This window comes from Podarcis bocagei (assembly GCF_964188305.1).
Source record: "Podarcis bocagei genome assembly, chromosome: Z".
NCBI lineage: Eukaryota > Metazoa > Chordata > Lepidosauria > Squamata > Lacertidae > Podarcis > Podarcis bocagei.
The window spans coordinates 11,524,995-11,548,443 of NC_138140.1; the positions used below are offsets into that span (position 1 = coordinate 11,524,995).

Below are 23,449 nucleotides of genomic sequence, written 5' to 3' on the forward strand. Positions count from 1 at the left end.
AATGTCCACAAGCTCTAGTGTTGGAGAATGGGGAACCCTAAATGTGACCCACAATACCTTTCTATCTCGCCCTCTGCACTCTGCCCAGGCCATAAGCCCTCTCTCTAAGCCATGGGTAGGCAACCGAAGGCCCGGGGGCCGGATCAGGCCCAATCGCCTTCTCAATCTGGCCGTGGACGGTCCAGGAATCAGTGTGTTTTTACATGAGTAGAATGTGTGCTTTGATTTAAAATGCACCTCTGGATTATTTGTGGAGCAAAGGAATTCGTTCACCCCCCCAAAAAAACAAATAGTCCAGCCCCCACACAAGGTCTGAAGGACAGTGGACCAGCCCCCTGCTGAAAAAGCTTGCTGACCCCTGCTCTAAGCCCTACTTTGCACCGTCCTTGATTGGCTGAAATGTGACTTTAAATGCCGATTATGCTTGTTCCTTTCATAGATGGAGAATAGAGAGAGCTTTGCCTACTGTAAAAAAGGGTCAAATTCGCATCTGTTGCTCCACCCACTTTTGTTTCTGGTCCCACCCACTGCTAACATGCATTCCCCAGAAGGTTGTTCCGAAAGGAATGTGGACCTCAGGCTGGAAAGGCTTCCCCGCCCCTCGCTCCAAGAGGTGTTTCCCACACTCGAATCCTTGGCGGTGGCAATTAAGGCCGCTCCTTGCTGCTCTTGGGTTTCCTTGTCTGGACGGATTCTGCCTGGGCTCCCCCCAGCTCTCGCTGTACAGTTTGAAAGTAAAACCACAGGGCAGCCCAGCAGGGTTAGGAGGCTGGCAGAATGGCTGCGGTGACCTTCAGATCAAAGGAGAATGTTTCAGGCCTGGCCTCAAGTGCGGAGCGAGCTTGTTTTAACTTAACAATGTCAAAATACTGGCAAACAGAAGACATGAAGAAAGGTCTCCTACGGCTCCCAGGCGGTAGCAGGGATCCTTTCCTGCTGTCTGTCCATACGGTTCTTGCCTGTGAACAGAGGAGAGGAGGAAAGAGGGGAGGAGAGGAAAGTGTAGGAAGAAATCAAAGCAAAAAGGGATTTGAGTTGCTGGTGGCAAAGTGGGGCAGAAACTAGGACTGTAAAAGAAAGAAGTAAGGCCACACATTTAATGCACTATGATGCCTCTTTAAACAGTCATAGCTTTCCCCCAAAGAATTCTGGGAACTATAGTTCATTCAGGGTGCTGAGAATCTTTAGGAGACCCCTATTCCCTCACAGAGCTACAGTTTCCAGAGTCTCGTGGGAAGGATTTATTGTTAAACCATCCTGGGAATAGTAGCTCTGTGAGGGGAATAGGGCGACTCTTAACTGTCGGCACCCTTAACAAACTACAGTTCCCAGCAGTCCTTGAAGGGGAAGTCATGAATGATTTAAGTGGTCTAAGAGTGCTTTATATGTCAGGTGCAGTTGTGGCCCAAGCCAGTTCTTTGGAGTCCTCATGGAACCTCCAAATGCAGCCACCAATGTTTGCTTGACAAAATTCAGCAACCTTGGTCCCTCCCTGGTCACAGAAAAGCATTCCTGATGTAGCTGGGGAAGTGGTGCCAATAGGCCATAGGAATTGCCATACGTCCGGAATTTCCCGGACATATCAGGAAAACTGCTGTCAGCAGCAGTGTCCAGGTGAAATATTCAGGGAAATCTGGACATATGGCAACTCAGCAGGGAGGAGGATGGGGACAAAACTACGATGAGTCAGCTCTGCCTGCCATTGACTCTGGTGCCACCTACTGTTGGTGTCCCTGCCTTCCACTCCACCACTGGGAAAGGGCTTTGGGCAGCCCTCAGTAGCGCCCTTGCCTTGCCTTCTGGCTAGGAAAGGCCACAGTTCAGAAGGAGAGCATCACGGGAAGGTTCCAGGTCCAATCTGTAACATACCAAGTTACAGGACCATAGGGAAGTGGGAGGGTTGGGAATGGCCTCTCTTTCCTTCTTGGAGAACTGCAGCCAGAGATGAAGCAACAGCATGACTTGGCACAAGGCCAGGTAGAAATGAGGTCTTCTAACAACTCTCTGCAGCCTTAACAAAGGAGGTTGGAGGATGGATGGCGGCTAACAGATTGAGGTTGAATCCTGACAAGACAGAAGTACTCTTTTGGGGGGACAGGAGGCAGGCGGGTATGGAGGACTCCCTGGTCCTCAGTGAGGTAACTGTGCCCCTGAAGAACCAGGTGCACAGCCTGGGAGTCATTTTGGACTCACAGCTGTCCATGGAGATGCAGGTCAGTTCTGTGTCCAGGGCAGCTGTTTACCAGCTCCACCTGGTATGCAGGCTGAGACCCTACCTGCCCACAGACTGCCTCACCAGAGTGGTGCATGCTCTGGTTATCTCTCGCTTGGACTACTGCAATGCACTCTATGTGGGGCTACCTTTGAAGGTGACCCGGAAACTACAACTAATCCAGAATGCGGCAGCTAGACTGGTGACTGGGAGCAGCCACCGAGACCACAAAACACTGGTCTTGAAAGACCTACACTGGCTCCCAGTACATTTCCGAGCACAATTCAAAGTGTTGGTGCTGACCTTTAAAGCTCTAAACGGCCTCTGTCAAGTATACCTGAAGGAGCGTCTCTACCCCTCATCATCCATCCCGGACTCAGAGGTCCAGCACCGAGGGCCTTCTGGCAGTTCCCTCATTGCGAGAAGCCAAGTTACAGGGAACCAGGCAGAGAGCCTTCTCGGTAGTGGCCCCTGCCCTGTGGAACGCCCTCCCACCAGATGTCAAAGAGAACAACAACTACCAGACTTTTAGAAGACATCTGAAGGCAGCCCTGTTTAGGGAAGCTTTTAATGTTTGATGCATTACTGTAGTTTAACATTTTGTTGGAAGCCGCCCAGGGTGGCTGGAGAAGCCCAGCCAGATGGGCGGGGTATAAATAAATTACTATTACTACTACTACTACTACTACTACTACTACTACTACAGCACCCAGAATTCTGTTTAAAGTGGTGTCATAACATTTTAAATGTATGGTGCAAAGGTGGCCTTAGTGAGAATGAACGGGCCCTTCTTTCCTTATATGGTGCCTCCTGGGACTTAACAGGGTATGGGCAGAGGGAGTTGCATGCCCATGTTCTTCTAGTCCACCTCATTCTGCAGCAGAAGTGGGAAACCTCTGGCCTGGGGTGGGGTAATTCAGCCCTCCAAGGCCCTATATTCAGCAATTCGCACTTCCCATACCTCTTATCAGCCACACCCTCTCTCCTAAGCCAGGTCCCCTTAGAGGTCTAGCTTTGTACCCTCTTTGAGTGTTGTTGCCTGGCTGGAATATATCCATCAGATGTGATCATGCTGGTCTGGAAGAAGGACAGAGAGGGGTGCAAGTGTCTAGTAGAAACTAGCCTACTGTACAAAAGGTAAAACTCACATTTGTTGCTCTGCCCAGTTTAACCTCTGGCCTGTAGAATGTTGCCCAGAAGGGCATCTTGCTCTTGGGCTGAAAAAGGTTCCCCAGCCCTGTTCTATGGGATCATCCACGCCCCCCCCCCAATTGCTTCCAGTACATTTAACTGAGGGCCAGTTTGTTGGAAATCCTTGCATGCTTCCATGTTAAGAGATACCGAGCTGAGTCCCATTTTATAAGGAGGCACAACCCCCTGCCCCTGCTGCTGGAAATAGCCCAAAGTAGCAGTTTGCTTGTCGAGAAGCATTTCCAGGAAGGGCATGGAGGGAATTGTTCCTCCTGCATCCCTATCCACAATGCAATAAACCTCACCCGCTAACACAGCACAAGGCTGGTAATGTTTTAATAGCTAATTACAGGCAGGAGACACATCGGACACGGCTAAGAACATTTTACTACCTGCACCTGATAGATTTATTAGGAAAATAGCTGCTTTCCCAAGCAAAGCTAATTCACCTCATCCCTGGAATGGAGCCATTTCAAGGGTCTCCTGTGATAAATTTAATATTGACAGTGGTACTTAGGTGGAGCGTGTCTCTCTGCTGGCTTTGCTCAACGTCGCTTCTCTAGATGAGTAAGATGTGCTCACAATTGTGCTGCAAACAGTTCCATATATAAAGAATTTGTTTCCTTCTTTCTTTCTTTCTTTCTTTCTTTCTTTCTTTCTTTCTTTCTTTCTTTCTTTCTCACTTCATTCCTTCCTTCCCCTTTTCTTTACCCTCCCTACCTCCTTTCTCCCATTCCCCTTTCCTTTCCCCCCCTTTTCCTTCCATCCCTTTTATTTTTGCTCTTCCTCCCTTCCCTTCCCTTCTTAACTATTTCATTTGCTCCTTCCCTTTTGCTCCCCTTCCTTTCCACCAGCAGTGGCGGCCCCAGGAAAAACAAACATGGGGACTGAGTAGCACAGAAGGGCAAAGTATATTTCTCGTTAGCTTCTCCTGCCAGTGGACCTCTGTCTCAAAGACACTTGTATCTCTCTAAAGCAGCGAAATGTCCCTTATGCATTTCTTTGTGGGAGGGGATGTCTTGGACAGGAGGAGATCTCACCTTTGTAAAACTGTCATTTTGCTAATTCCAGACCATAATCTCTGCCCCTGTTTGTTTTTCCAACAGCAACTCATCCTTGGAAACCTTGCCAATTTGTCTCAGGAGTCAGCCTGCCTCTTTGGAATCTGCCACTGAGAACAGCTGGTAACTGGACAAGCCAAAGTTCGAAAGAGCTGTGAGGTGGAATCAGAGCTTGCCATTAGCTTTTATAGCAAGGTGGGGTCAATTATGGGTTGATAATTAGGTGCTGACAGTAAAAGGAGAGCTCTAATGAAAATCAATTACAGGACAAAATGGGGTGTGCTTTGGGGACCACCACCCCATCAAAATAAGAAGGTGAAGGAAAATAACCAAAAGTACTTTGAACAAGCTTCTTTATAAAATTACAGACTGCTGACTGCAAACCTCAGCCCTTTGGACTCTCAAAGAAAGGGCCATGGAATATCTTGCTGCCCTATACATTGCAGCTGTCCCTTTGTAGACCACCTATGTATTTTGATAGCTGCTGCTGCTGCTAAATCACTGCTTAGGAATGACTTTTGAAAAATGTTTCTAACTTGAGTTGGTAGCATTTCTGCCCCTCAGGACTGTGATTCATAAGAACAGCCCTGCTTCATCAAGCAATGGCCCCATCTAGTCCAGCATCCTGCTCCCGGTGGCCAACAAGATGCCTTTTGTGGGAAACCTGCAAGCAAGAGCTGAGCACAAAGCCCTCTCTCCTCCTGTTGTTTCCAGCAACTGGGATTCAGAAGCACTGTGTCATAGAGTGGTTTGATGCAGAGGGAGGAGCAAGCCAGGGAACCACAAGGGAGGAAGGCTCAGAGCTCAAGGAGTAGTAGTGGGACAACGATAAATCGTCCATAGGGAGAAGACTAGGAAGATGAGATGTCAGAAGCTGAAGAGGTAACAGGGCTTAGTAAGCTGGGAGAATCTGTGGCAGAGATAAGTCCAGAATCAGAGCCAGAAACTGAAGCAGGAGAGTGGGAGGAGGGAGGCCAAGAGGTAGAAGTGAGTCAGGCTGGTGAAGAGTCACAGGCATCTCCCCCTCCTGCTGCGACAAGCTCCCCTCTCCCCTTGTCTCCCAGAACCAGAAGAAGCGTGAAAAGTGCAGAGGAGAAGTTGGCTGCATGCAGGTGTAGTCTCTGATTGCTTGGGGAAAGCCCTGGAGAGAAGGGGCTTTAGATGGCTGTGAGGAGACAGGGTCTTTCTTGGCAACTGATTTTTGTTAATTTTTTTCTGAATAAATTTTATTGAAATTTGGGGAAAAAATACAATAATTAATATTGGATATATTTTTATGAATTTTATAAAAAATTAATCTAAATAAAAACACAGAGCAAAAAGAGAGAGAAGGAAAAAGAAAGAAAAAGAGACCTTCCAATTATTCATTTGTCAGCTTTATAGAGAATTATTCAACACATTCACTCTAAGATAACAATAAATCTCCATTCTATAAACCAGCATTATCTTCAATCCTCAAACCCACATAAGTTCATTTTCTTTTTCATGCACAAAGTCTATAAGAAGTTTCTAATCTTTAGTAAATGTTGACAATGATTTTTCTCTGATTAACCACATCAATTTCGCCATCTCAACTAAGTCCAGTAATTCTAACAACCATTCCTCCACTGGAGGCTATAATCCTTCTATCTTTGTGCATATATTTTGAAATAAAGTTCCATAGTCCTTTTCTAATTGTATACCGTAAGTCCCAACAGGAAGAGTTCCGGCTTTAGTTGAAAATTGACCTTAAAAATCTCCTGTATCAGTGTTTCCAATATTGTTTAGCTTTTTTACACGTCCACCAAGCATGAAAAAATGTCCTTTCATGTTCTTGACACTTCCAGCAAGTATTTGGAACATTTTTATACATTCTAAATAACTTATCAGGAGTTAAGTCCCATTGATACATCATTTCGTAATAAAATGTGTATTTTAACCCTTTAGTCAACATATGTTCCCACTGTTCCATCTGTTTATCATACCCATTTTTGCCCATTTAACTTGTTTTGTTGAAATTTTCTCAATAACATGTTCATTATCTGTACACAACTTAATTTAAAAATCTGTCTTTTTTGTTCTATACCAAATGTCTTTTTCTCCAACTTAAATCTCTCTGTTAGTTGTAAGTGGGAAAAAACAATTGAAGACTATAACCTTCCCTTGTTCCTTTGTTTTAATTTTACCGTCTCCCTAACTTCATTCTAATAGTGGAGTGCATGTTTTCTACGAAATGCTTCTTATGTTTTCTACGAAATGCTTCTTATGTTTTCTACGAAATGCTTCTTATGTTTTCTACGAAATGCTTCTTATGTTGAAATCCATAAGGTATCTTTGCATATAACCTAGATTTATATCTATTCCTAATTCTCAATATGGTATATCTAACAAAATGGTTTTGAAATCTACATTAGCTTTGATCTTACCATACCACAAATATCCATGCCATCCAAATCTTAAATCATGATCTTCTAGTTCTCAGGGTCACCCATTCCTTCACCAACACTAAACAACAGTCCGCAAAGTACTATTTCAGGTCAGGTAAACCCAGTTCTTCCCTTTCCTTCGCATCTTGAAATATTTTCATTTTGACTTGAGGTTTTTCTCCTTGCCATAGAAACTTAGATAAATCTTTTTGCCATTGTTTAAATGGTAAGTCATTAGTCAAAATAGGTAATGTTTGAAATAAAAACATCATTCTGGGGAAAAAACATTCATCTTTATCACTGAAATTCTACCTAATAATGACAGTTTTAATGTCTCTCATCTTTACGTATCTTTTTAAGTTTCAGCCCCTTTCATAACATAATTATTTTGAAACAACGAGCAGTTCATATTTATCATAGTAATACCCAAGTATTTCATTTTTTTTCATTGTGAAACCCTGTTTTCTCCAAAACCTTCTGATCTTTTGGTGTCATATTAGTTTTTTTATCTTCATTGTTATAATTCATTTTGTCTAATATCTCTAAGCAAAACTTCCAAGACCAGAATGAAAAGTAATGGGAACAATGGACACCCTTGCCTTGTCCTCTTTTGTATCTCACAGGTTTTAGTCAATTCTCCATTAACAATTATCTGTGCTGTCTTTAATGTGTAAATTGATTTTACCCATTTAATAAACAGTCCTGGAAACTGATTTTCATGGAGTAAGACCATTGGGAATGAACTGCTCTGTTCATTAGGCCTGACACTCAACCAAGTCTGTGGGGATCATGTTTTCACTAATAAAGAGTTAACTCCAACTTTAAACTGTGTGATTACTGACCAGCATGCTCCTGCGATACACTGCTGCCTCTGACTATGGAGGCAGAGCATAGCCATTATGGCTAGTAGCTATTGATAGCTTTGTCTTTCTCCATGCCTTTGTCCAACCCTCTTTTAAAGCCATCCAAGTTGGTGGTTATCACTGCGTGCTGCAGGAGAAAGTTGCACAGATTTACCATGTGCTGAGTGAAAAACATTTTCTTTTATCTATCCTGATTCTTCCAACACTCAGCTTCTTTAGATGACCATGAGCTGCAGTGTTTATAAGAAAGAGAGAGAAACTCCTGAGGGTCCCTAGACACACAATGTCTTGTGCACAGATGCATATACAGATGCGTATGCAAGGTATTGTCTTGTGCACATAACAGCCTGCCATTCCACACACCAAAGCCATCAATGTCACTTCTGGGCTGCCTGCCTCTCACATGAAACAGCTAAAGCCATCAACTTGGATGGTTTTAAAAGAGGATTGGACAAATACATGGAAGATAAGCCTATAAAGGGCCACACTAAACAATAATTGAAATGCACAATCTTTTGTTTAAAATATGCTTGGGGCAGGAAGTCCCTGAATATTAGTTGCTGGAAACTGCAGGTGAGCAGAGTGCTGTTGCACTCAAGTCCTGCTTGTGGACTTCCCAATAGAGGCATCAAGGTGGTCACTGTGAGAACAGGATGCTGGACTAGATGGGCCATTGACCCAATCCAACAAGGCTCTTTGTATGTTCTTATATTCATCAGGATACATAGCAAGCAAAAAGGGGTATTAAAAAATTATTCCCTCCAGCACCATGGCCCTAATGAAAGTACCGGTACCCCTCCACACACACCATGGTGTACAAGAGGGGTTTCTTCTCCCACACTCCACCCCATTGTCTTTAAAAACAAAACAAAAAAACCAGTCCCCACATCCCATGTACAGTCCAGGAAGGAAGCTACCACAAATCTTTCCCATGCCTGTTTCTCCAGCCTTTCCCCATTTAAAAAAGACCTGTGAAATCTGATCATGCATGTCATGTATTGTCTTGCTTGTCCCCACAGCAGAGCAGGGGGCTATGGCAGAACAAATGAATGCAACATTAGTAGACAGACTATACCTTTCAGCAATGTTTAATAATGACATTCAGAGTGTGATTCTCATGATCAAAACAGGGGCATTTTACATTGCTGCTATTTTTTTCATTATTCAAATGTTGGAGGATATGCTATTTTGTGGGGGCCATTTAATAGAATCAAAGCTTTGGTGAGGATCTCAAAAATCATCCAGTCTTACCCCAAGGCCAATACATGGAATCAGCTGCTGCGACATCCCTGCTAGGTGGTCATCGATCTTAAAAACCTGGAAAGGAAAAGAGTCCATTACCATATGTCTGTTCCACTGATGGACCACCAGGGAGGTCTTCCAAATGTTGAGATCCCCTTTCACATAATTCAAACCTGTTAAATCAGGCCCTACCCTCTGGATTAGAGATGGAAGGATCTGTCAGTTTTGGTTCTCTCAGTTTCTTGTTTATTCTTGTTCAGTTCTCCACATTTCTGCCACAAATTGTGATTTATTTTTGTTTTAAATCTCTATAAGATGAACCAGCATTTCAGTGCAAATTTCTAATGAATACATTTCTGTATGATGTTTAGACTAATATGTGCATTTTTGCAAGCAATTCCCCCCCTTAATAGAATGCATTTTTTGTATGCTATTTTCATGAATATATTCATTTTTATGCACACTTTACCCTAGCAGACACATTTTTCATAAACCCTGGTTAGCTGGAACACTGCACTACAAAATAGCTTTGCTTCTCCTATTATTTTGGAAAGTGCAAATTTAATAGATTAACCTTTAAATGCAAATGGACTAGAATTCACTTGGGGAAGGTTTTTCAGCTCATGGGCCGCATCCTCTTCTGGGAAACCTTCTGAGGACTGCATGTCACTGGTGGGTACAGCAACAAATGCTAGGGTTGCCATGTTTCATAAAGTAAAATTCCTGACACCTACAAAGTTGTTGAGCTTTTTTAGGAAAACCTAACCCAAAGATAGTGATTTTACTGCTGGATTTCCCCATGACACCATTTTTGCACCCGAAAGCCAGGACATGTCAGGAATTTTCCTGATGAATGGCAAGCCTAACAAATGCACATGTGGTCTGGGGAAAGGAGAAGTGGTCTGGGCAGAGTTCTAAGGGTGATGCATGGAGGTCTGAAGGGCTCAATTTGGCTCCTGGGCTGGAGGTTCCTCACCGCTGTTCTGCATCACGTGGATTTTGCTTACAGAAAGCAGGGTGGCACATTCTGATGAGGACTTGTGTGTATGTTTTAAAGTTGTGATTCATTGAAAAGGAAGCCCTCTTTAATCTTATTTGGGAGGTTTCGTAAGAGAGTGGTGAGAGAAGGGAGAGAGAAGGCAGTGTTCATCTCCTGGATAAATCAAGAGGTCTCTGGCGAGGTGGAAAGTGCATAAACAGAACCTGGGGGCCAGCTTGTCTGGAAGCTTAAACTGATTACAGCGGCTTGTCTTTCCCTCCCGGATCCCTGCTGGCTTTGAGTACAAGAGCAACTGATGTTTGGATCTGAGGGGGCAGACAAGGAGGCTCTGCCTTCCTTAGTCTTCCACATTCCCCGAAATGTCACCTTTATCCCACTAAATAATACAAACCATTGTCTACCATTGCCCCCCCCCTCCTCAAGTCATCTCAAACAGTTCTTAGTGTCAGCTGTAATTCCGTCAGTAACTCAATCTGGGATGGTCTCGGCCTTTACCAAACGTTGCCCGGACTTTTGTTTCCAGTTCTCCCTCCCTGCCTCACCTAATTCCAGACTCATAATTTATTTGGAAGCAGAAGCGAGTCTTTTAAATAATAGCGTGTTTTTCCATTTTTATTTCATAAAGACTAGGTTTTAGGAAGGGACTCGTTTTGCAATGAATTTGAAAACAGTTTGGCCCTTTCAAAATCCTTGTGTTTGCAGATCTGGGTTGCATCCAACAATTTTTTACTTGGGAGTCGAGCTTGTGAGGTGAATGAACCAAGTTAGGCCACATTCACACCATATTTTTAAAGTGCTGAGATACCACTTTAAGCAGACATGACTTCCCCCAAAGAATTCTGGGAGCTGTAGTTTGTAAGGGGTGCTGAGAGTTTTTAGGAAAGTCCCATTCCCCTTACACAGCTATAATTCCTAGATTTGTTAAGCAATCAATCCCTCTTCACAGGGAATTTTGAGAACTGTAGCTCTGTGAGGGGGACAGGCACCTCCCAACAACTCTCAGTACCCCTTACAAACTACAGCTCCCAGAATTCTTTTGGGAAGTCATGTATGCTTAAACTGGTATCATAGCGCTTTAAATGTATGGTGTGAATGTGGCCTTAGCATAGCTGTCAACATTTCCCCTTTTTTAAAGGGAAATTACTTTATTCTAAATAGGATTTCCCCTTAAAAAAAGGGGAAAGTTGACAGCTATGGGCCTTAGTCATGGCCATTAATATTCATAGATCTTGATTCATAGATGTTGATCTTTATTTCCCGCCCTTGTTCCCAGTGCTATTTTTCTAGAGAAAGAGGTGCTGGAACTCACTATGTTCTCTTATAATGGCAATGGTGCTCACCTGAAATGTCCTGGAATTGAGCTCTGGTGAGTTCTGGCTGGAAAAAAGCCCTGCTTGTTCCTGATATAGATCTTCACTCCCCTCTTCATCTCTGGCACAGGAGAGGGGGGAGGGGACACCCTTTTGTGGTTCACCTCAGGTGCCAAAATAGCTTGGGCCACTCCTGGCCCCAAGCCCAGCAAGCCCAGTGGTCAGGGCTAATGGGAGCTGCACTCCTGTAGCATCTGGATGGCTACAGGTTCCTCACCCATGCTCTAGGAGGTGCATTTTATTTATTTTAAACAATGTTTAAGGCTGCACTAGTTTTCTTTCGACTGTGGTGGCAAACAGACCAGAAGCCAATGCACAAAAGTATAAATGAATCCCTGTACCTAGGGTTGTCAAGTTTTCAGCCAGCTCCTGTAATTATGCCTTGCAGTAGTAGAATGCCCTGCACCAATGAGTAGCTAGCATTTATCACCATACATCAATCAAGTCATGGTTCAAGGCACAGGAGCAAGAGTGGGTGAATAAGTTGGCAATAGTGGAACCAGGGTGTTCAATTGATCCTTCACACAAACACACAAGTGTGTGTGTGTGTGTGTGTGTGTGTGTGTGTGTGTGTGTAAATTAGTTGGAAGGGACTGTGAGGGTAATCTAGTCCAACCCTCTGCAATGCAGGAATCATGTGCCCTTTGTGAGGCTCAAACCCAAAACCCTGAGATTAAGAGTCTCATGCTCTACTGACATACGTCCCTAAATACAAATTGAGTCCATCCATTTCTGCTCACTCAACTCTCCATAGTAAGTTAGTGTCACTGACAACATTTATGCAAAAACAATGTTTATTACAGCACGGTGCCAAAAGCAGGGAATCTGTTTTGGCGATTAAGGGCTGGTTTCTATTTACAGACCTGAGATAGCATCTTACAAATGTGCTTACACAGTGACTTAATCTATTCAATTTGTATTTCAGACTCTTAAATTGTTCTTCTGCTTGCTATCATGGTGTCATCCGGGAATGTTTGCCATGGGGAAATGTCACTACATTGTTTTTATGGCCTGTGCTTGTGAGCTCCTGGGAAATGTTCAAGGAACAGGAGGATGCATGTAGGCTTCTCCCCACTCTCTGACTAATTAGATCCCATTGTAATTTTTTAATGGAAATCTGCTGCCTACCCAATTCTCAAAGGTTTGGGATGGGTCATGATTTGCAATGTATCAACCGGCATTGAGAAACCTGTGGCCCTCCAGATGTTGTTTGACTAGAACTCCTTTGGCCTCTTCCCATTGGCCATGGTGTCCGCGCCTGATGAGAGTTGGAGTCCAACAGCATCTGAAGAGGTATGGCTTCTCCACCCTTATATAACCTTTTTCTGTGAGTGCAACACTCTCATTTCCAGGAAGGGTGTTTGTGTATGGTCTGCCTAAAGTCAAGGATGGTGGGTGAGTTTTGCCACACTTATGGACACAATAGCAGCCTGCGGGAGCAGACCAATGGTCCATCTAGTCCATCTGTCTCTGCACATATACAGTCATACCTCAAGTTGTGAATGCTGTGGGTTACATCTTTTCAGGTTGCGTCCCGCGGCGACCTGGAAGTACCGGAAAGGGTTACTTCCGGGTTTCATGCATGCGCAGACACGCAAAATGACCTCACGCACAGCGAAGAAGCGGTGAATCATGACCTGCGCGTGCACAGACGCGGGTTACATTCCGTTCAGGTTGGAAACGGGGCTCCAGAACAGATCCCGTTTGCAACCAGAGGTACCACTGTAAAAGCGTGCACACTTATTGATTTGCACTGCTCCACGGCTGTGTTCATATTGTATGCATCCATTGAACAATAACTAATGCAGAATCACAGCGTTGTAGAGTTGGGAGGGAACCCCAAAGGTAATCTAGTACAACCTCCTGCAATGCAGTATAGCTCAGCTAGCTGTGTGCACAGATTGCACACTTCTTAAATGCCATGTGTGAACACTCCTTTGGTTTGCATTGACTGGCAGTGGCTCTCCAGGGGTCCCAGTCAGGTGTCTTCCCCTGGATATGCCCCCTCCTGCATCACACACTGGATTGACTCCTATGATAACTTTCACAAAGTTAGTCATCCCCCTTGGGAAGATACTTGATTGTCTCCAAGTGTGTGAACTGGCAGCATGACAGTGAATACAACAAGCACCACTTGGGTGTTCTCTTCCTCCACCTCCTCTGTTGCTGCTGGAGTTGCTACTCTGATCTTGCACCTCCTCTCTATGCAAATGCTAAAGATGGCTGATAAAGAGCTTTTTTAAAAAACCAAATAAACCCCAACAACAACCCTTGTTACCTGGTGCACTTGGACGCACCCTGTGGCGCCTGGCTCTCCACGGCTGATGGGCGTATTGTAAAGCAAGAGACGGGGAGTCTGTTGGAGGCAACGCTTGGGTCTGCTGTTAAGCGCCCCAGCCAGCTACTTTTCCGGTTAGACCAGGCGGCTCTCTCTACAGAAATCTGAAAGGCAAATCTTACAATTAAGACAGGTTTGCCACTTAGTTGGATAAGGCTCCTTCACAGGGGTAATGGGCCACGCCTTGGTTGCAAGGCTTTCCATGGGATCAGGAGATGGTGTCTGAGGTAACTGCAGACTGCCCAAAACAAGGCATGAGATTTCCTGATAGTTTCTCTGCTGTTGGGATGCCCGTGCCTCTTTCTTTCTTTCTGGCATTTATATAAACTGAATCATTAGCATTTCTAAGTGCTGTACGTAAAAATAAATCCCACAGAGAATCTAAACAACAAAAAGGCATCATAAAACAAATCACTACCTTAAAATGCCTTTGCCATGCACCTGAAGTCCAGGAAGGAGTGCTTGTCTAATCTCATGTGACAGAGAGTTCCACAGGCTTGGGCCCACAACAGTGAATGCACGGCTTCTAGTAGTTACGAGCCATGCACCTGAGCCATGGGGGGGGGGGGCAAACAGCAAGGGATGTAGGGAACCAGTGTTATACTGAATCAGGCCATCTGGCTCAGTATTGTCTACACTGCCAGGCAACAGCTCTTCAGGCAGATGTTTCTCCCAGCCCTACCTTCAGATTCTGAGGATTGAACCTGGAACCTGGGCAGATACTCTGCCACTGCACTATCCACTGGGACATCTGGCTCAGTAGTTTCTACACTGACTGGCAGATGTACCCCTGTACAATTATTTCTGGTTTCTTCATTTTTATTTCTTCTTCATTATTTTGGTGACTTCATTTGTTGATGAATGTTATCTAACCTATTGCATATTCTCTCTCTCACACAGGGAAAAATAAAGGGACCCCCCCCATTAATGATTTTCATTCTTTCTTCAAGTGTTTCTGATATTTAAGGGTGTTTTACATATATTGGTGAAGGGACGCGGGTGGCGCTGTGGGTTAAACCACAGAGCCTAGGACTCGCTCATCAGAAGGTTGGCAGTTCGAATCCCCACGATGGGGTGAGTTCCCGTTGCTTGGTCCCTGCTCCTGCCAACCTAGCAGTTCGAAAGCACATCAAAGTGCAAGTAGATAAATAGGTACCGCTCCGGTGGGAAGGTAAACGGCATTTCTGTGTGCTGCTCTGGTTCGCCAGAAGCGGCTTAGTCATGCTGGCCACATGACCCGGAAGCTGTACGTCGGCTCCCTCGGCCAATAAAGCGAGATGAGCGCCGCAACCCCAGAGTCGGTCACGACTGGACCTGATGGTCAGGGGTCCCTTTACCTTTCTACATATATTGGTGAGAGGCAGTGATGCTTCTGAGTACTAGTTTCTGGAAATTGCAGGAGGTGAAGGTGCTCTTGTTTCTTGAGTCCTGTTTCCTGGTTTCCCTCAGGCCTCTGGCCAGCCTCTCTGAGAACAGGATGCTGTACCCTGTTTGCAAGAGGAGTGTGTTACCATAGAAACTCAAGGATATCCAGTTCTATTTTCTTCTGCTATTTCCATCACTCATGGGAAGCAGAGGAAGAAAGAACCCAGGACTCAAAAATTAATCAATTATGTAATGTTAAATTTGAACAACACATTTTCTCTTTTTTTGCCCTCTGTTGACTGGGACTCTCAGGCTGGGTTTCTCTAGCATAGGTTTAGTTGTGAATGTTTTAATGTTTTATTTTTTGTTTATAATTACTTTTGTTTTTGCTGTAGTTATGTATTTTTTCATGTTGTAAGTCCCCTTGAGCATGGTTTGAACTGCCGGATGGTGGCAGACACATTATAATTAGGTAGGTAGGTAAGTACAGTCATACCTCGGGTTAAATATGCTTCAGGTTGAGCGCTTTCGGGTTGTGCTCCGCAGCGACCCGGAAGTAACAGAACACGTTACTTCTGCGTTTTGCTGCTCACGCATGCGCAGACAGTCAAAATGACGTCATGCGCATGTGTGGAAGTGGTGAATCGTGACCCACGCATGCGCAAACTCGCGAATGTGGGTTGCGTTCGCTTCAGGATGCGAACGGGGCTCCAAAACGGATCCTGTTTGTATCCAGAGGTACCACTGTATGTTAATGTAGGTTGCAGCAGTCTGAATATTGGAAACTGCCTTACACTGTGTTGGACCTTTGGTCCGTGTAGCTCAGTATTGCCTTCACTGAATGGGAGTCGGGTTTAAGGCAGGGAGTCTCTCTCAGCCCTGCTTGGAGATGCTGAGGATTGAACCTGGGACCTTCTGTGTCCATATCAGATGCCATTTCCCTTCTATGCCCTTCCATGGTGCTGAGTTCTTTTTGACTAGGGATGCTGAAGAACATCTGAAGAGCCTTAATGGAGCATGCAAGCTGCCCAGCTAGTCCAGCTTCCTGTGCTCCCAGGGGCCAACCAGATGCCTATGGGAAGCCCACAAGCAAGGCCTGAGGGCAACACAGCTGCTCTCCTCACTTATAAAAAAAAGGTAAAGGACCCCTGACTGTTAAGTCCAGTGGCGAACGGCTCTGGGGTTGCGGTGCTCATCTCGCTTTACTGGCCGAGGGACCCGACATTTGCCCACAGACAGTTTTTCTGGGTAATGTGGCCAGCATGACTAAGCTGCTTCTGGTGAAACCAGAGCAGGGCACGGAAACGCCGTTTACCTTCCCGCTGGAGTGGTACCTATTTATCTACTTGCACTTTGACGTGCTTTTGAACTGCAAGGTTGGCAGGAGCTGGGACCGAACAACGGGAGCTTACCCCATTGCGGGGATTCGAACCGCCAACCTTCCAATCGGCAAGCCCAAGGCTCAGTGGTTTACACCACAGTGCCACCCGCATCCCTCTCCTCACTTATAATTTCTAGCAATTCTTATTCAGAGACATTATTCCTTTGACAGTGGAGGTAGAACACAGTCATCCTTGTGGCTAGTGGTATGGAGTTGTATAATCCCCTTTTAAAGCCATCCAGGTTGGTGGCCAACATTGCATATTATGGGAGGTATACCCAATTCTTGACTATTTTGTTTATTATTGAAGGCTATTGACATTGATCTCTGTTTGTACCAACGGACCGAGTGAAACAGGAGGTTGTATTCAACTAAATTATACTCAGAATAGGCACATTTAAAATAATGGACTGACATTAGTCATAGCTATTAATTTCAGTGAGTCTGCTCAACCAGATCCAGGGCCTTTTCAACTCTGGCTCCGGTCTGGTAGAACGCTCTGCCTCATGAGACCCTGCATGATCTGATTTCTTTCTGCAGGGCCTGTAAGACAGAGTTGTTCCGCCTGGCTTTTGGCTTGGTATTAACTTGATCCCCTCCCCCTCTTTCTTTTTTCCTTCTGTGATGGAACTCCTATTTGGGGACTTCCCTGGCTTTTTTCTGGCCCACGTAGGACCAGTCTGGATAGTTGGCCTTGGTGAAGATTTGACGTTTTCATCCCCAAAAAAGTTTTTGAGTTTCTGCTGAAATGAGGCTGCATTTTAATGTTGTATTTCAATCAATTGTTTTATATCTGGTGTTAGCTCCCTTGAGCCCGGTCTTGGCTGGGGAGGGCGGGGTATAAATAAAATTTATTTATTATTATTAAAAATTATTATTATTATTATTATTATTATTATTATTATTATTATTATTATTATTATTAGACAAACACTGAATACAAGCCAGGGTAAGAACATCAGAAGAGCCTGCTGGATCAGGCCAGTTGCCCATCTAGTCCAGCAACCAGTGCTCACAGTGGCCAACCAGATGCCTGTGGAAAACTTGCAAACAGGATCCCAGAACAAGAACACCCTTGCATTGCAGGGGGTTCGACTAGATGATCCTCAGAGCTCTACACTTCTATGATTCCTGCAGGTTCCAGTAACTGGGATTCAGAAGCATTGCCGCCTCCTGCTGTGGAGGCAGAACATAGCCTTGTCTTCCCCCATGAATTTGTCCAAACCTCTTTTAGAGTGACCCAGGTTGGTTGCCACCACTGTCTCCTGTGGGAGAGAGTTCCACAGTTTAACATGAAGGATGCTGGACTAGACCTGACCTGACATTACCTGGCATGGATTCTCAGCAGGTGCACACCTGGCTTAGCAATAACAACACTGGTGATAAAAATAATGCTAGTTATAAAAAATATTTAAAAATTATGGGCTTAAATACCATGTGATGTTAGATGCATCAACAACTGACAGGCACCAGCAAGTTCATGAAGTAAATAGAGGGAATGGGGGCAAGGGGGTGGGGGTGTGGACCTCCCAGTTAGAGTTTGTTTGATGATCCCGATGCCACTGGATAGACTGCAGTATCTTCTACCTCTTAATGCGGTTTGGTATAACTTGTAATTAAGGCTGCCATCTGTAGTGTGCTTTCTAAAGAGTAAGTCCCACTTCTGTGTAGAAATGAGTGGGGTTGTGCTGGCTGGCAATTCATTTATAAGGCAAGTGTTTACAATTGCAGTTGCTGCCCCAGTCCAGGTAACCTCAGATCAACCACAGAGAATCATTCTAGGTCCAAACATGATCCAAGGACAAAGTGAGTCAACGGTTCAAGGCTCAGGCAGGGAATTCAGGCAACTCAAGTCAGCTGGAAGTCTAGCATCAACCACTAGGAACCAAGGGCCTGCCTTATCTCCAGCCACAGGAAAGCTCAGGAGGGAGGCCTTAAATACTGCCACATGCCACCCCAATCTCTGAGCAGTAATATTCCAGATTCCAGGGTTAATTTCCCTGGAATATGGGACAGTGGAGGCTGTGGTGTCTTTAGGCTATATTGTTTATTTACACAAATTTACATGCAACCTGAGCCTATGGTGGAGGGGCTCGTAGTATTAACACCTCAGAAGGTCTTGCTTCTCCCATAGTAACCGCCTTGAATTCCAGCAGAAATTAAGCATGGCTTGCACTTTCTGGATTCTGCCTGCTTCTAGCCCAGTTCACAACATTCTACTTTGCTTTTCTCTTTCTCACATGGCAGCCAGGTGAGGTCCCATCCACTTGCCCTCTGGCACAGAGCAACTTCCTTTGTTACACTAAGAACCCACTGTACTTGGCTGGTAATAGGACACTCGCCTGACTAATTCAACTACGGAGTCCTCCTTTAGATTTTTAACCCTTGCAGACTAACACCACAAACTCACAATACTTTTGCTTCCTAAACCACACCCAAACCATAGCTGCTGGCAGTGAAGGAGCATCAAGGATTGCTTACTCGCAAGTAGACTGATGATGCTGGGTGCCTAGATGCATGCTGTGCCATTGCTTTGGGTGTCAACACTTTCGAGGGGCAGCCCCACCACCTCCTCTGACAGTTCCAGGGGTTCTTCATCAGGTATTGGCCTAGACTCTGGAGGATCCATGGAAAAGATCCTCAGCATTGGGTTCAGGGGGCCCCGCATGCGCTTTAGTGTGTGGCCCCAGGTCAGGACTGGGCATACCAGAGAAGAGAAGGAATGAAGAGAAGAGAGGGATTGGGGGTAACCAACAGAAACAAGGCAGCAATTAATGTGAGGAAATGCTGTACCAGAACTGGATAGCTAAATTGGTGAAATATACCTGGAGTCGGGTGTGGATTTCATGCTCTTTATTCAGCTCATAGTAGCGAGGAATGGAAGTTCCCCCAAACTGTCTGCTTTATTTACATTATTTACACAATGGGCCCCACGTGATTGGCTAATTCCTGGATTCTCCTGTAGGCCAATCAGGTTGCGGATTCACTTCCACCTGGAGCTGGATTGGGTGGCTCATGCGAACCAATCAGACTGCTGCATTCTGAATCCTATTGTTCTAGGACCAATCAGACTGCTGCATTTTGGATCGTATTCAACTCAGTACATAACCAGTGGTTAAAGCATGGTGCTGATAACACCAGGGTTGCAGGTTCAATCCTCATATGGGACAGCTGCATATTGTTGCTTTGCAGAGGGTTGGACTAGATGATCCTAAGGGTCCCTTCCAACTCTACAATTCTATGATTCTGTGATTCTGTGTGTCGAATCTGAAACATTCGCATCAGCGGTGGGGGCTTTTTCGGCCTAGGCAACCTTCTGGGACCCACGTGGCAGTGATGGCTGGGGAGAGAGGCAGAAGTTGGCAGAGCAAACAATGCATATTTTATCTTTGTGTGGTTAGTTTATGTACACAGCCTTACAACTCTTTCTCTAGCCTCCGTCCTGGCAACCAATGGGCATTGAGCAGAGTGCTGGAACTATTTATTTTATTTCCCCATGTTTATGTACCACTTGATTGTAATAAAATCTCAAAGTAGTTCACAAAAAGAATTAAATTGTCAGTAAAAAATAATAATCAAAACAAGTATTTAAAATATATATAAAAATTAAAATCAACAATAAGTGTAAACTAGGTTAAAGCACATGACAACTTCTACTTGGGCTTGCCTATACAAAAATATTTTTAGCAGGCACTGAAAAGAGTGCAGTGAAGGTGCATGCCTGATATCAATAGGTAGGGAATTCCCAAGTGTGGGTGCTGCCACACGAAGAGACAGATTCCTTACAAGTGCAGAATGAGAATTATATGGCACCTGTAACAGTGTCATGTCTGCAGATCAGGGCATATGTAGGGTAAGGCAAGCCAAACTGTTAAGGGCTATATATACTAATAGTAACACCATGAACTTGGCCCAGCAGCAAATTGGCTATCAGTGCAGGTATCTGAGAAGAGCTGTTTTATGCTGACAAGATCTCACTCCTGTCAGCAGTCGTGCTGCAGCATTCTGCACCAACTGCAGCTTCTGGATCAGGCACAAGGGATGTCCCACTTGGAGCACATTGCAGTAATCCAATATTGAAGTAACCAGTGCATAAACTACTATGGCCAAACTCTCCCAGTCCAACTAGATGACTTCCAAGGCCCTCTGAACTCTTAAAATTCAATGATTCTGTTATTCTAAATCATAAGCAGACAACTAAAATGTGCTCTGTGTGGGGCTAATCTTGGCCCTGATCCAGGGACTCCAGCTGTTTCAAAACGTCTAGACTGTTGATTATTGGCAGCACAACTCCAGTGCTCAAAAGCTTGCATGGGCTGCTCATATCCTACTGGGCCAGATTCTGGTATTATTTTACAAAACCCTTAACAGCTTAGGTCCAGGATACCTCAAGGACAGCCTAATCCCATAAATCAGTGGTCAGTCACTGAGGTCTTGGAGGGAATCACTGTTTATGGTTCCCCATGACTCAGATGCATGACCCTAAGAACATAAGAATAGCCTGCTGGATCAGGCCAATGGTCCATCTAGTCCAGCATCCTGTTCTTGCCATATGTCCAGCAGCAGTGTCCGGGTGGAAACTGGCAAAATGTTTAGGAAAATCCGTATGGCAGCCCATGTTGGCAGTGTCATTTTTGTCCATAAAAATAGTTTTTGACAAAACAAGAGCTGTTCACTGTTTGGAATATGTCAACCCTATGAGTGGCCAACCAGATGCCTATGGGAAACCTGGGAGCAGAACATGAGCACCAGAGCACTTTCCCCTCCAGTGGTTTCCAGCAACTATTTGGAAGCATTGCTGTCTCCAATTCACTAGGAGCATTCAGTACTGTGGTCCCAGTTTGATAGAACTTCCTTCCAGCTGAGATCAGACAGGCTCCCTCCTTGTTCAACTTCTACTGGATAGGCTACCTTCTTTTATTCCAGCGGACATTTCAACTGAAGACTGATTTCATAGTTTAGCCAATTTTTCCTTTTCTGTGTTGCATTTTCTCTGCACCTCTTAGAGATGCTTCCTGTGTTTATAAAAATAAAAGCAGGGGCATGAAGGAGGGCACATTGGCTTTATAACTGGGTGGAAGGTCCTCCTGCAAGGGTCTTCTGCTGGTTCCCTTACTGCAAGAAGAGAAATTACAGGGAACCAGACAGAGGGCCTTCTTGGTAGTGGCGCCCACCCTGTGGAACACCCTTCCATCAGATGTCAAGGAAATAAACAACTATCTAACTTTTAGAAGACATTTGAAGGCAGCCCTGTATCAGAAACTTTTTAATGTTTGATGTTTGATTATGTTTTTTTATATGCTGTAAGCTACCCAGAGTGGCTGGGGAAACCCAGCCAGATGGCTGGGGTATGATGATGATGATGATGACGACGAAAACAACAACAACGACAACAACAACTCCATGGTTGCAATGTGTGGGAGGAATGGGGTGCTGGAGGTTACCATGGGGGTGGTTTGTGTGCACAGAGGGGGGCTGCATGGACATGGGGTAAAGGTGAAAACAGGTGTGCAAAGCAGGGCTGCAGAACAGAAGTGGCTTCGGAAATGGGATTGGGAAGGTGAAAAGGGAGCTCAGGACATGCATGAGGAAGGGAAGGAGAACTCTAGGGGTTTTGCAGAGGGGAATGGCAGCAGGGTTGGCTAGTGGTGCGAGCAAGGATGCAGTCCCTAAATAAAATAATAATTAAAAAATTATGTACGGAGAGACCCTTCTTCCCTTAGAGCTGGAATACCATTTTGATTCAGCATTTTAGAACACAACTCCCTCCCGCACTCCCGCCACCCTGATGAAAGCATTATCATTCCACACAAAGAACCTTTCTCTCCTTCTCTCTCCTGCAGTCCATTCAGTGAGGCTCCTCTTTATGACTCAGTGATTACTTTAATCTCCATAACTCTATTATTCCACCCCGCACCCCATTTAGGAACAGCAACATCTCATCTGTAGGGAATGAAATCGGCTCTTAATGAAGAAACACTGGGAAGTTCAGCCTAGTACTTCTTTCTCTCTCCCTTATAATTGGCTGCTTGGATAACAGTAATTTCAGGTAATCTTTAATAATTTGCAGCTCTGAGGCATTTTGCGAGAACCAAAGCTCCCCCCCCCATTTTGTTTTATGCAGCCTTGTGGTGGTGGCGGCGGGGGGTGGGCGGGTAGGAATGCCTTCACTTGGATCAGTTTTCTGGTGTTTGCACACCCTGGTGAACACACGTTGACACATCAAAGAGCTGGTCACCGATGGTCTATTCCAAAGAATGTTTTGGGATAAAAATAAGGTCATTGTTTCAAATGGCTGCTGGCTATCGGATCCTTTGGTGGCTCTGCTTTGCCCAGGGCAGAGATGGATGAGTCCACGACCCCAGGCTGAATTCAGTTCCCAAAGCAATTTTATCCATCTCCCTTAGCAAATTTTAATGACAGTGTGGCAAATACTTTGTTCTCTGCTTTCTTCGTAAGGTGGGGAGAGAGTGCATTTCTCTTTTGGAATGTCTTTTCCAGGCACAGGCAAAATCGGCCCTCCAGATGTTTTGGGACTACAACTCCCATCATCCCTGACCACTGGTCCTGTTAGCTAGGGATGATGGGAGTTGTAGTCCCCAAAACACCTGGAGGGCCGAGTTTGCCTATAACTGGTCTTTTCTAACCTGGTGTCTTGCAGATGTTTCAAACTACAATTCCCATCAGCCCCAGGGAGCATGGTTCCATTGTCAGGGGTGACAAACATTGTAGTCCAAAATATCTGAGAGGGCATCAGGTTGAGGAAGGCTGGCGAATGCAATGTTCCAGGAGCTCTAGGACTCCTCCACAGCAGTAGAAATCTTTTAAATTTATGGCTGTGAGACTTGATGAGGGCAAGATTTCAGGCACCTGCAGTGCAACCTGAACTTTTTCTACTCAGGTGACATTCCTGTTGAATTCAATGGGACTTACTCCCAGGTAAGTGAGTTGAGGATTACAACCTTAAGACAAGTCCCATATCAGGGATGGCTGTGCCCCTGCTGTGTGGTTGAGACAACAT

The 23,449-nt window shown here is 45.0% G+C and overlaps 1 long non-coding RNA gene across 1 annotated transcript; it reads right to left on the bottom strand.

The window, feature by feature from the left end:
• Positions 1 to 3: 3 nt before the first annotated feature.
• Positions 4 to 18,770, bottom strand: LOC308579367. Its single transcript, XR_014004450.1, has 5 exons — positions 18,501 to 18,770; positions 15,020 to 15,169; positions 13,623 to 13,786; positions 8,984 to 9,049; positions 4 to 959 (listed from the first exon to the last, which is right to left on the bottom strand). It is a non-coding gene; the product is annotated as an uncharacterized lncRNA (long non-coding RNA).
• Positions 18,771 to 23,449: the final 4,679 nt, after the last annotated feature.